This window comes from Anopheles coluzzii, chromosome X, assembly GCF_943734685.1.
Source record: "Anopheles coluzzii chromosome X, AcolN3, whole genome shotgun sequence".
NCBI classification, from domain to species: Eukaryota; Metazoa; Arthropoda; class Insecta; order Diptera; family Culicidae; genus Anopheles; species Anopheles coluzzii.
The window spans coordinates 16,926,410-16,939,005 of NC_064669.1; the positions used below are offsets into that span (position 1 = coordinate 16,926,410).

Consider the following 12,596-nt stretch of genomic DNA (forward strand, 5'->3'; position numbering starts at 1 on the left):
CATTACATCAGGCCCACAATGCAATGCACCGGTAATGGGTGGGATCAGTCAGCGCACAGGACGCAAACGATACGTTCGCGGTGTAAGCCCCGTATTGATGCGCCGGGACCATTAGGGGACAGAGGCTTTTCCACCCTGTCATGGTGAGACGTTTTTGTGATCTTCTTCCTCTACTGCCTTTTCTTTTCGGTTTGGTTGTGCCATACCACACGTGCACGCAGTGCAAAGAAATGGTGGGATAAGGCAACGAAACTGTCGCTGGATATTCGTTCTCTGGACCTGGGCTTTGTATCACTGGACTGTTTATCACCGAATGTATGTCAGAGACCCGTAAACACAGACGTGTAGAAGAAATGGGCTAGGAAGGAGGGGTGTAAGTGGTCTCACCGATACCGCGTTCACTCATGTGCACTTGCGCATGCAACGCATTTAGTGCAAGGATGTTTGTAAATGCCTGAGGGCATTCGAGTTGGCTGTCACAGCAAACATGGAATGGAATGGAATAAAGCGATCCAGTAGGTCACCGGAAGAAAAGTAGGTAGTAGTAGTAGCTGATCAGGAAAGTGCGTTGTGATGTTTTATTAGCTGACATGTCGCCAACTCGCCCAAAGCACTTGTCCAGTCCTGGCAGGCTTTTAATCTAAAGCGCTCCAGCTTAGCTTCACTTCATTAATCTGTTTGCAAGAGGCTGGGATATAGTGTAAGACATCCTTTCAAAATCCAGGCAAAGGTTTATATGAATAGGGTACCTTGAAATTGCCTAACTCACTATGAGATCCGAAAGCATCAGCCTCAAGCACAAAGATGGACTGTAGCTTCCCGTATCCCAATCTAACTGTGTAGAGGCGATTGGGCTGGTTTGGAATTTTATTTCATCTTACGGGACATACCTGGTCATGTCCACATGCCGAAGAGTTCAATGCCTTTTTGTCTTTTTAGCTGGTGTGTGTTTTTTTCGAAAACGGGTCACCGTTTCCGGGCGTCCCATTTTCGCTCCAATGTTGGGCCTCTTGTTTCCTGCGTTTTTTTTCACCTCTTATTTTGGAGATTTTCAAGTGTGCATTGAACATGGAGCTGATCATTCAAAATGTTACATAAGAACGGTAGAGACTTTTCGTAAATGGTAACAATTTTCTCGTTCCGATACATCTGGCCTAGGCGAGCTGGAGACGAAATGTTACACGCTCGCGGGAGCAGCGGAACTGCGTCTAGGGCAAGGTGCGACCAGGGGTCATTCGAGTGAAATTGTCGAGACCTTGGCAAACAACTTGCATCCGATGCCTGATCCGTCAACTGCGGAGATGCCCGCTTGGTTTGCTGCGGGGGAGGACCGACTATTTGGTAAGATCACGTACCGGCTATATGGAGATGCGCGAGATCATCATCATCATCATCGCTGGTCAAAGCGATCATCTCATCACTCGTCGTACGCTGTGCCCAGGCAGCATGGGCAACGGGGAGCGTTTTGGAGAAGGCCGTCTAGGCTGTCGTTTGTCGCTGTTTGCACTATTTCTAGTGCAAAACTGCGTCCCGCACCGCCACCACCTCACTCGCCAGAATCAAGTGACGTGAATGGTTTAATAAATAAATTGCTACCGCTGCTGCATCTGCGGTGTGAAGCGGGCCTACGAGCTTACGATGGGTTCGTATATGAGCGGTGACACTGTTTGGTGACGACTAAATCGTCCAGCGTCTCAATGTTTGAGCACAAACACACACACACACACACACACACACACACACGTACAGTCAAACTTCCCGCATGCTAAAATCGTTTAGCTGCTGATCGACATCAGAGCTCGACGAGGCGCAAAGCGGTGGGCGTCAAAAATGAGTGGTCGTCCTCACCGGAATGAATGAAATCTTCGCATATCAACAAACAAAAAAGCATCAACAACAACAACAAAAACAGCAACGGAAGCATAGTAAATTATATGCATATGGCACAGAAGACGGCAGAATTTAGCACTGGCTCTGTTCGATTGACCTAGAAACCGGCGTTCGGTTCCACCTTCGCGCGCTCGTATCCGAAAATCCGAAACAAGTTCCGCCAGGAACAAGATTTCCGAATGTAGGTGAGATTGAATGTTATTTAGCAAAAAAAAAAAAACATACACAAAAACAAAATAAATGAACCTGTCCCGTCTCGAAGTGGTCATCGCATCGGTAATAGGTTCGTTTTAAAAGGGGATTGTTCGCACGAGATACGATCTCTTCTTCGGGGTGGAACTCTGGTTCGAGCCATCGGACACGGTTGAGAAGCTGTTAACATCGTGTCTTTAGACTTGACTTACCTTTGTGTGTATGTGTATCTAGAATCTATGCCCATATATGCCGTGTGGGTAAGTGAAAGCAAAGATATCGGTGGAACAGGTCTGGATGGTCGAAAATAACGGTGACACGGTGGTTATGTTCTGCGAGTTTTTTTTTTGGTTCATCATCTTTCTCTTCACCCGTTGATTTTTGAGAGTCTTCTTCCTATGTGCAATCGTAAAAAGCTCATCGTTTCTTGTCGAGAACGAGAGAGAGAGAGAGAGAAAGAGAGGAGTTTTTGTTTCTTTTTCCATGGTGTAATGACCTATGCAGACACGCTTGCTGAACTTGCTTTACCAAGAAACCGGATTAGAATCGATCCCGTACGGCTCTTGCCACCACGTATATCCAATACATCACCAAGCTGCTCTTCGGCTATTGGTAAATAGAACGCTATTTACCAATACCAGAACTGCAAAGGCAGTCTGCTTCGTTCTCCTACGATAAGACCGATAAGTAGATCTCATGTAGCATAATTTACACGGGATCACTATGAGTGCGAAGCGCGTATATTTCCGGTTTTCTTTTCTGGCTGAGCATACACCTAGGAAGATGCTGTGCCTGGGCACCATCTTCAGGGTGGAAGATCTGCGTTCAGCTCTCCTGCCTCCGTAACGCGTGTTGAACGCAGGCACCCGCCACTCATCAGTATGCAGCGCGGGATTCATTGATTGTGCCACACCACGGCAAAAGTAATCGACGCCAACGCCTCGGCAGCGTCTGACACCTGTGTGTGTGTCTTCCACAATAACCTGTCAACCCTTGGGTGATGAAGGTGCATGTCCTTCCGCTGTGTTCCGCTCACCCACTGCGCTTGTCGGTTCGGATCTGAACCTTCCTCTCTGTTTCTCTCTCTTTCTGTTGCTAGCTTCAACACTCACTCTCTCGTGCGCGCGCTGTGCCGCTGTGCTCGTTGGCAGCCAAACTGGCGCCTAACGGTGTCACCGGGTTTGATTTCAGATTCCTCCTACCCGGTTATATTTATACATCTACGTCGCTCACACGGTTTCCCACGAGCACGCTGTCAGGCGGCGTGAACCGGAATCATGGTTAATAAAGCGCAATAAGTCGAGGCTGGACAGGCTGGACCGGCCGAAAGGAAGGCTCATTTGTGTTAATTCGTGTCTTTTACGCGTGTCCACTTTGCGTTGTTTCATTTGTGTCAGAACATTCTTTTGCTGCGACCGGCTCACCGTGAGGCGAGCAGTTATTGACAGCATTAAAAATTGGACAGCAGGAATAACACGACCAAACCATTACGCGGACAAGGCGAACAATTGATTTGTCATCTTAATTGAGCACGATTATTATTACGTTTCCCGTTCCAGCCTGTCGCTGGGCTCGTTTATCACCGGTTGTGGTAATAAAAGGATAAGGTAGCTGCTTTAAACACAAACACTCGAACTAATTGGTTCTGGATCAGATATTGCACGCAAAGTCATACACAGTTGTTAGTGATGGCCCAATATCAGAGGTTCGTCGCTTGCTGGTAGTAGCAGTATTCCGATCTATAAGAACAAAATCATTGTGGCACCAAATGTTTCCACAAGAGAGAACTGTAAACATACACGCACACAATGTTGTTTTTTTTTTGCCCGAAGGACATTGGCGAAACACGGACGCCCTTGCGCATCTGTCGGTCAGTAAGAGCGAACCATTAGGTTTGCCCGTCTGCTTTTGTTTGTTAATAATTCGCCCTAGCCCCATCCGGCCATTCTAGGCCCTGGCCAGGCGGCACAAAGAAAGAAAGATACCCGGTGGGAAATCACTCGCCCAAGATAGGCGAGGCTTGCCGCCTTGACCGCGGCATTCACCGTTGACCGTGGCTCGTGTCGCGTGCTCCCCGTTCAGGACGGCGCTTTGCCCGTGGTGATGAGACATAAAAAGCAAAAAGCACAACAACAACAACAAAAACGGAACGCCCGTTGATGATGATGCCCTCTGTTTTAAGGTGGGCACGCAATTCCATGGTCCACACGAACAGCTCGAGCCCCGTCACAATCGCGAGATCACGGGCAGCTTGAATGCCGGCGCATCTTGCGGCCAGTGTTGGGAGAAGCGATTTTAATTTTTAATGCACGAAACAGCCCTGTGGACCGTGGCGCTTCCAAGTGTTGCTTGTTGCAGAGGGGAGAAGAGGGGTTGTATTTTATATTTTATTATTTTGCTTGCCCGGGTGCGTGCAATTTTGTGCCAGCGTCGGGGGATGCAGGTTCAAATTTTCCCATGGAAGCGACCTTTTTGGGAAAGACGAAAACAAACGAAAACACAACGTCCAAACCATTCCAACGGCTACAGAACGGCTTCACGCTGGCGAAACGGAGTATCGGGCGTTTGGACGTTTGCTGTACAGCAAGCAGTAGCTACTTCCGTGGAAGTGTTCAATGTTTTGATGTTGCGAATGGTGTGTTTTTATTTTGGTGCAAAAAAAAAAAGAACTGACCTTTTCCATCTCCTAGTACTTTTATCTCGCACTTTGGAATTAAGAGAGAGAGAGAGAGAGAGAGAGAGAGAGAGAGAGAGAGAGAGAGAAAAATTCTTCATTTCAAACGTTCTTGATCTCGGCTCCAAAGGCTTTCATTGCACTTTGTAGCACAGAATTTGCAACGAACACACGGACGCTACTTCACGGTGCGCAGCGCAACCGGTTCGTATCCGGTGGAAGCGACGAAGTCTCCCGCAGCGTAGGCTTACGCACACCGAAGCATTAACCGAAACTGTAACCCTTGTATAATTAGGGGGAAGCGAACGACCGCCAGCAGCAGGAGAACAACCGTGCACTGCTTGCTTTTGCTTGCCTTTCCTCACACACACACACACACACATACACACATTGGCCGTGTACGGAAAGGGGCCGCAAGGGAGACGGGGAACCCGACCGCTAAGACATTTCCAGAGAATCCAGGTGAATGATCCGTTAAAACCATTTCACACATTTGATTAGCAAGTTTCCGCCAGCTCGCGCCACGGAGCGCGTGAGCGGCCGCGGGACCGGCCTGGATGGTCAGGCCAAGCGATGGCGCAACGCGAACGGTGCGATAAGCAGGCGAGAAGCCGAGGAAGAAAAACGTGTGTGTGTGTGTGTGTGTGTGTGTACAAAGAAACCAACCGGGATGTATAGTTGGGAGGGGCAGTTTGGGGGGCGGGAGGTGGTAAAACAGAGCCCTACGAAATGGCAGTACAAAAACAAAATCCAATCACCACCCTTCCCTCCCATCCCTCTACTACCATCATCCTCCCGTTTCCCCTCACCCCCACAATTGCCAGAATTACCGATGGCAATCGCTGAAAACAGCAACATGGAGCTGAGGGGCGGGAGCGAGTGGCTAATAAAAACCTTTTCAATAATGAAGGGGAAAGGGCGAGGGAACAGTGGGGAGGGGAAGGGGGATAGAAATGCGAGGAACAAAACCAAGATTACGGTTAACTAAGAGCAAAACAAAAAAAAAGGGAAAAAACTACAACTTCGAACAAAATGCTACGAAATGCGAGGAAAACCAAAAACGGCAAACGGGAACGGCAAGCAAATTTGATGAAACAAAAAGAAAGGAAAACGAAAAGAATGAGGTGGAAAGAGGGAGGGGAAAAAACACGGGCAGCCTCACACACATAGACACATGGGAAAAGTAAGGGTAAGGGGCGGACCGGGGCCTGGTGCTCGGAAGAGAGCTCGAAAATGGAAACAGGGAAACAAGAGCAGGGAAGCAAGACGGTGACGAAAAGCAAGTAGTCCAAAAGAAAACCCCGTGTGCGGCGCGAGTGCCTCCGCAACGGAGGAAAATGAACCCGATCGCATCGCAGATTCGATCCGCACGCTTTGCGCTCGACAGCAGGGTTGAGGATGGGATGGGGCGGTGGATAGTCGAGAATGAAGCTAAACTAGCGGTCTGTACCGTGTGTGTGTGTGTGTGTTTGGGGAGAGGAGAAAAGGCGGAAGGGATCGGTGTATGACTCCAGAGCGCCACGGGCCTCGCGCCGATGCGATGGCCCAGTGGGCCGGTGGGGACGGGAAGTAATTGGGAAGTCAGTTTCGACTGCGCGCATCTTTCGCCTCATGGACGGGGGGAGGTGGAAAGGGGAGATCGGTCGTTTCTCACCACTTTTCTCGTAAGACAACGAGTCCAGCGACCAGAAGTGCGATGGCCGCGCGCGAACGAGAGAAAAAAAGGGGAGAACCAGTAACGGCGAACCAGGCGAGCGAGATGAGGCGATAGAAAATTGAATTTGATAGAAGGCTGCGCAAACGGGGGGGTTCGCACAAACGCGGCCGCAACGAGGGATTCTCAAGGTTTCTGGCCTGCGTCGAGACCGTGCATCCCGTTTGGGGGCATGTTTTGCGCAAAAGGGGTTCTCTTACGCAGCCGCAATTAGCATACTTTGGCGGCCCGGTCGTGGGTACGTATGGCTCGAAAGCGACCGTAGGACTAGGACAAGATGGTTTTGGAAGAGTATCCTCGGATTCCAGTACCCTCTCGCTATGACCTCGCACACGCTCACACAAACACACGGAAGCAAAATACAAATAGCAAGAAAAAGGCAAAATGCTCAATTAAATTGAAATAATTAAAAAAAAACTCACCTCGTCTTGGTAAATTTGGTCCTTTTGGGGTTTCCGCTCCGGTCAAGAGTGAGCGCGCTTTGCTCTCCACGGGATTTGATCGCTGATCGGTTCGCTCCTCGTGCGCGCGCGCGCTGGCCACGGCGCCTCCGCCCGACCCTGTTAGCTCCTGTCCAGATCCACCGCTGCTGGTGCGTCCGCGGCAGGACGGGGTTGATTGCGTGCAGGTGTGTATGTGCGTGTGTTTACGTGTGTTCGTTCGTGCCCTTTCCCGGTGTTGTAAGCGGGCTGAAGGAATTGCGTTTCCGTAAAGTCGAACGGCTGCAGGAATCGAGCGCAAGGCGACGATCGAGCGCCGATTTTGAAGCACACATTCGCACACAAAGGACACATCAACACACGCCCATCAAGACACACATACACACACACATAGATACAGATCGGTTCGGGCAGATTCGCGGCACGCAGGATTGATGAACGTAAGATGTGAAAGAACAAGAAGAAGAAGAAGAGAAAAAAACGTTAAAAACACAAAATTAAATTAAAAATTGTAACAGCGTGGGAGTGATGCTAAAAAATAAAAATATTTAAAAAAAAACTTAAAACATGCTAAGTAACACATTGCGCTCAATACTAAGTAATAAAAACGACCTCACAGTAATTTCATAAAAAAAAACACATTTAACATTGCTACCCCCTTCCCAGTCCTGAGGCGATGGATTTAGCATTGCAAGCTTGTTTAAGAATCGTTTCAACGATTGGCAGCAGGTTGGTAGAAGAGTGGCGCGTGGCAAGGTGCAGCCAAACAATAAAGCGGATCTCGCTCGGCTAAAAAGCGCAGCGCATCGGAGCATCGGGTTTGATTGAAGACGTCGGGGCCAGGTCGCGGCCAGCAGGCCTGTTTTAGGTGGTCCGTCGAAAAAAAAAGCGGTCGCCTCATTTCTATGTGCAAGCAAAACGCTGTTACCACACCACTTGTTGGTTGAAGAAGCGGAAGAAGTTCCGTTCGCAATCGCACACACAAGGCACACTGGTAAAACTGAGCTGCTGGATAGAAGGCTTCCGCTTTTTTTACGCTTTGTTTGCTAGATAACCGCGCACGCACTTGCTTGCATTTGCAAAAAAAAAAGGCCGGAAGGAAACACTTGCAAGATTGAACTGCGTTAAGATGAACACCTTTGCTCAGGTCACGTCATTGCGCGCAGCGTTAACCATTGGGACCTGGACCCTGACGGTGGCGATCGGCAGGCCTGGCACGACGGACAGTTTCTACACTTCGATGGTCTATCAAGGAGTCACGGATCACCAGACAACAAACCCTCTTTTGCAGAAAAAATCAAAAAACAAAAAAAAAAATCCCAAAAATAACAGCTCAACTTCTAACAGCTTACAGTTAAACACAGGCTGGCCACACTTGGCCACTGGCTGGGGGTTTCCGGCAAAAGCGTTTGCTAAGCTGGCCTACGACTGGCCACACCGACCACACAAAACAGACTGAATCTGGCTGGCCAATTCCTAGAGCCACGGAGGACACCTCGATGCGAAGCTGCCTGCCCTAGCGATTCTGTGCCAATGCCGTTTTTCTTGCTGCCGTACACTACTATCGTTCTCTCTCTCTCTTTCTCTTTCTCTTGCTCTTTTGCTCTCCATCCCCAGCTGCAACCAGCATCCCTTACCTCACTCTTCTCTCACTACTCTTTCTGTCCGACACATACACTACACGAAGTCTGTCCTTCTCTCGGGTTCGTTCTCTTCCGGCCACACACGCTAGCCCCGGGCGAAGATGCGCTGTCTGTGATGCCCAACCGTCCGTCGAGGCGTTCACGTACCAACTAAGCGGACGGCAGCGCATCACCGGCACAGAAAGCCTCCGCTGCCCGTAGTCTCCATCCCCCCAAAAACGGTGTGTACCTTTTGCCGCGATTCTGATTCCTTCCTGCCCCCCCCCCCCCCCCCCTTTGTCCTACTCCCATCCTCCGCGGCCACGCCACCGGACGCACAGCCTCCCCCCAAAACTCCCCCCTGAGTTAAATTCTCGACATCTCGTTTGCTCTTCGCTCGTGTCGGCCGCTCGCACGCTCACTCTCCAATTGGTGCACTCGCGGTCACTCATTTTCCCGCTCACGCCGCGCTTTTTCCTCATCAATTTTTCCTTCGAGGACGTTTGCGCTCTCGTTTCCTTTGGCTTTGCTCCGCGGCAGAGTGCGGCCAGTGTGAGGGGTCGGGGATTACGTTCCTATTTCGCTTTTGTCATCACCGGGAGTTATGATAGCGATTTCTAGTTAATTTTGTTTTCTAACCACACATCTCGTACAATTTAGTCCAAATTTGATGGACATTTTCTGGTGATGTTTCTTCGAGCTCTGGTCGTAAAACAAACGGTTAGAAATGAGGAGACAGAGACTGAGAGAGATAACAAAACCCCGAGTTAACTCGTCGTGAGTGCAGCTTCCGTGAGTGGTCGGACGGGGGAGATCCACCGACTCCACATTCGATGTCGCTCTCGCATCACTCGGGGTAGCTCTCATCTCACGCTCCGCAAGCATCTCATCCGCCGCTCATCTCACTGGGCGGACCGGACGCGCACCACCACCGAAGGGGTAGCTTGATTGGCCTCAGCACTTGCATTCTAGGTTCCGCCTGTGCGGGATGCTGCTCGCAGATATTTCCCTGCATAGCTTCCCAGCTTCTTCTACTACTGTTCGCCTTTCTTTGCGCCTGTTCCCTTTTTCCCTACTTGTTTGTTGCTTTTTCTTTGATTTCAGCACCCCAATCAAAGATTGCATAGTTTGTGTGTGTGTGTGTGTATGCTCAACCTGCCTCCATTTGAAACCTACTTCCAGTCGTATCCTACAAGTGTTTCCACAAACCAAGCATTTTGTTCACACACAGTCCCGTGTGTCTGTTTGCTTACGAAACGGTCCAGCGTTGCGAACATGCGCTCTGGAGCGTCCACTTGAGTCCCTGCCCCGGTGCTGTGCTTCCCGCCACCGTCGCCGTGCTACATTTCTGTGCTAGTTGGCCAGCTTCTCCAGCGTCACGGTTTCAACGGCACGACGTATGGCACGTGTCCGCTTCAGCTGCGCTACCACCGGCAACACTTGCAACCGCTACGCCAAAAGGCCGCACGCTTGCATCCCTACACTCTTCTCTGTCGCGCGCACTCACCAATCTCCAATGAGTGCAGCCGTTGCTAGGACGACGCCGGACTCTTTTCCCGCACCCCGTGACGTTTGATCCTTCGGCCGATAGGCGGTTTCCTTCTCTCAAATTGCTCGGAAAAAAGGCGCAAACAGAACAGTCTAATTGCGAGAGAAAGAGAGTTAGGCGATTCACAAATACTCTTTGCAGCAAAAAAAAAAGGAAGAATGAAATCCCCGCCGAGAAAGCCGTACCAATTTGCACCAAATTTTCCGGACCGGCAAGGGTGCCAGACTTGGTCTTGCAAAAACCAAAAACAAAGAACGTGTGCCAGGTAAAGATTAAAATGGAACATAAAAGATGCATGAGAGATGCTCGGACGGGAAGCAGAGCTCGTACGGCGTTCGGTTAGGGGCACACGCACATCACAACTCTCTTCCGCTGAGAGCCGAAAGAGAGTCGATGACCTGTGTGCGGGTGGTAGGCAAAAGCCGGAAAAAACACCTCCAAATGGGGTGCTGCGGAAAAAAGCGCGTCACCCGGTGCGGCCCAATCGTCCACTGGACAAGCCGGCATTTTTGCCGCGGGCAAATAGATGTGACACAAAATTGAAAATTATGTTAAAAAAGCACAGAGATTTAGATTGAACTGAGATACTACGATCAACAAATCTGTGCGGTGGCACAGAGAGTGCGCACCATTTTTGGCAAACATTGTTTTTTTGATTGTTAAAGCCTATTGTCTCAAAAAAAAATCACTTGTCTGTCCGAATGACCCAGCTGCCACAGGTTTCGCCCAAGAAGTGGCCAATGATCACAGCTAATCACACACACACACACACACGTCACGCGTCGCTGGGAGGACCGTAGCACAGAACCGTAGCAGTTACCGGCACGGAATAAGTTTGATCGTCGATGTTTTTGGGGCAGCAGCAAACCCGGTAGTCTCCTGGTGCTGGTGTGCATATGAGTGTGTGTGTATGTGGCGTGAGTCCTTGGCGTCCGGTGACGCCAGCAGCAGGTTCGTTGAGAGGTGAAGCAGGAGTTTTTTTTCTCTATTCACGGCTATTTTGTTCTTCCAACTAATTTGAGCACACAAGTTCACAATTTTTTGAAGTTTCGTCGCCTGAAGCGAACTTTTTTTTTGCGTTTGTGTGTGTGTGTGTGTGATCTGATTGATTCGCCAAAACCAAAAACTAGCTTATTCAACAAAGTAAACCTTTTTGTTCCTAAACTTCCCACAGACACACACACACATACAAGCAAGGAAAACTAACGTCTAGACAATCTTCCAAAGGGTCACTTGATGCAATTGCAATGTCACTTCTCAGGATGACTCGTGCACACATACGCACACACACACACACACACACGCACACACACACACTCACGCATAAACATGCACGCACTTGGGAAGGATGCTGCGGGTTGTTTTTGTTTTTTTTTCCTTTTACCAGGACACACATACAGCAAACGCGTCCTGCCACACTTTGAGCCGTTTTAGCGTAACACGATTGAGCTCTGGCACAAGAACACAACAACGAAGGGGGGGGGGGGGGGGCCAAAAACTGAAGCACTGAAGTTGTTGGAAAGTGGAGCCGTTTGGTTGTCGAGGCGAGGCCTGGTGGATGGCGACGAACGCGAAGTGTCCTAAAGACCAAAATCCTGCTCACGCACTTTGCACGCACCGCACGCGGGGACACAAATGCACCGTCGGACGAATCAGTCACGAATTTCTACTCCCTCCCTCACCCTCCCTCTCTCCTCCCCTTCAAATCCCTCCCTCGTAGCGCCTCCTCACCCGCATAAACCGTACCGATTCTCGACTTTGTTTGCCGCAGCGCTTTCCCGTCAGGTACCACGGGACGGGTGTCTTCTGGAAAGCTCCTGTCTCGCCGAGGTGTTCTCTTGTACTATTGCCATCGACGCTGGTTGCGTCCTCTTAAAAGAGCAGAAACTTAACAGCGCCACCATACCGCTCCTTCCCGCCCCTTCCCTGCGCTTCCACCCCCTCCAGCGGCTTGCAAAAGATGCTCTACACGCACCGTTCCCAAACCCTCCGCTCCAGTTCGCGCTCGCCACCGTCTCTACTTCCACACCCCCCTCCCCCCCCCCCCCCCCTAACCCATCCGCGAAAACGCTCCAACTGGCGAGATATTCGAAATCCTTCCCTACACTGTTCCCCTTGTCCTACCCCATCATGCGCCCTATGCTGTGGGGTCTCGCAGGCCAAGCTGACGTGAGTGACGCGCTCGCTCAGCACAGGTGACGACGACGAAGACGGCGAGTAACTTTGTATGAACAACAACAACAACAAAAAAAGGGCAAAAATCGCACCGATTCTCCCGAACACTGGTGCTGCTGTCTCGCTCTCTATCTCTATCTGCTCTCTCTTTCTCTCTCTCTCTCTCCTCTCTTGGAGCTGATGTTAAGGGAAGGAGACAGAGTGAGGGGTAGGGGACGGCCGTACGTGCACGATAGATGTGCTGAGTGCCGGTTCGGTCCGTCCGTCCGTCTGCTTGGCCCTTTTGCCGATGCCTTGCTTTCTCTGTCTGGCTGGAACCGCTCATCTTCGCCCGAGCGCC

The 12,596-nt window shown here is 50.4% G+C and overlaps 1 protein-coding gene across 4 annotated transcripts in view; it reads right to left on the reverse strand.

Annotated features, from left to right (window-relative positions):
* Window positions 1-11,952, reverse strand: part of LOC120947340 (microtubule-associated protein futsch) — a 38,275-nt gene extending 26,323 nt beyond the window's left edge. Inside the window, exons 1-2 of one of the 4 annotated variants that reach the window (XM_040362571.2) lie at window positions 11,828-11,952; window positions 6,893-7,192 (exon numbers count right to left, since the gene is read on the reverse strand). The gene's annotated coding sequence lies outside the window, so the exon portion shown is untranslated. Of the gene's footprint in view, window positions 1-6,892; window positions 7,193-8,262; window positions 8,471-8,547; window positions 8,790-11,812 lie in introns of those variants that run through there. The other 3 variants (XM_040362589.2, XM_040362578.2, XM_040362598.2) reach the window with 3 other exon arrangements.
* Window positions 11,953-12,596: the final 644 nt, after the last annotated feature.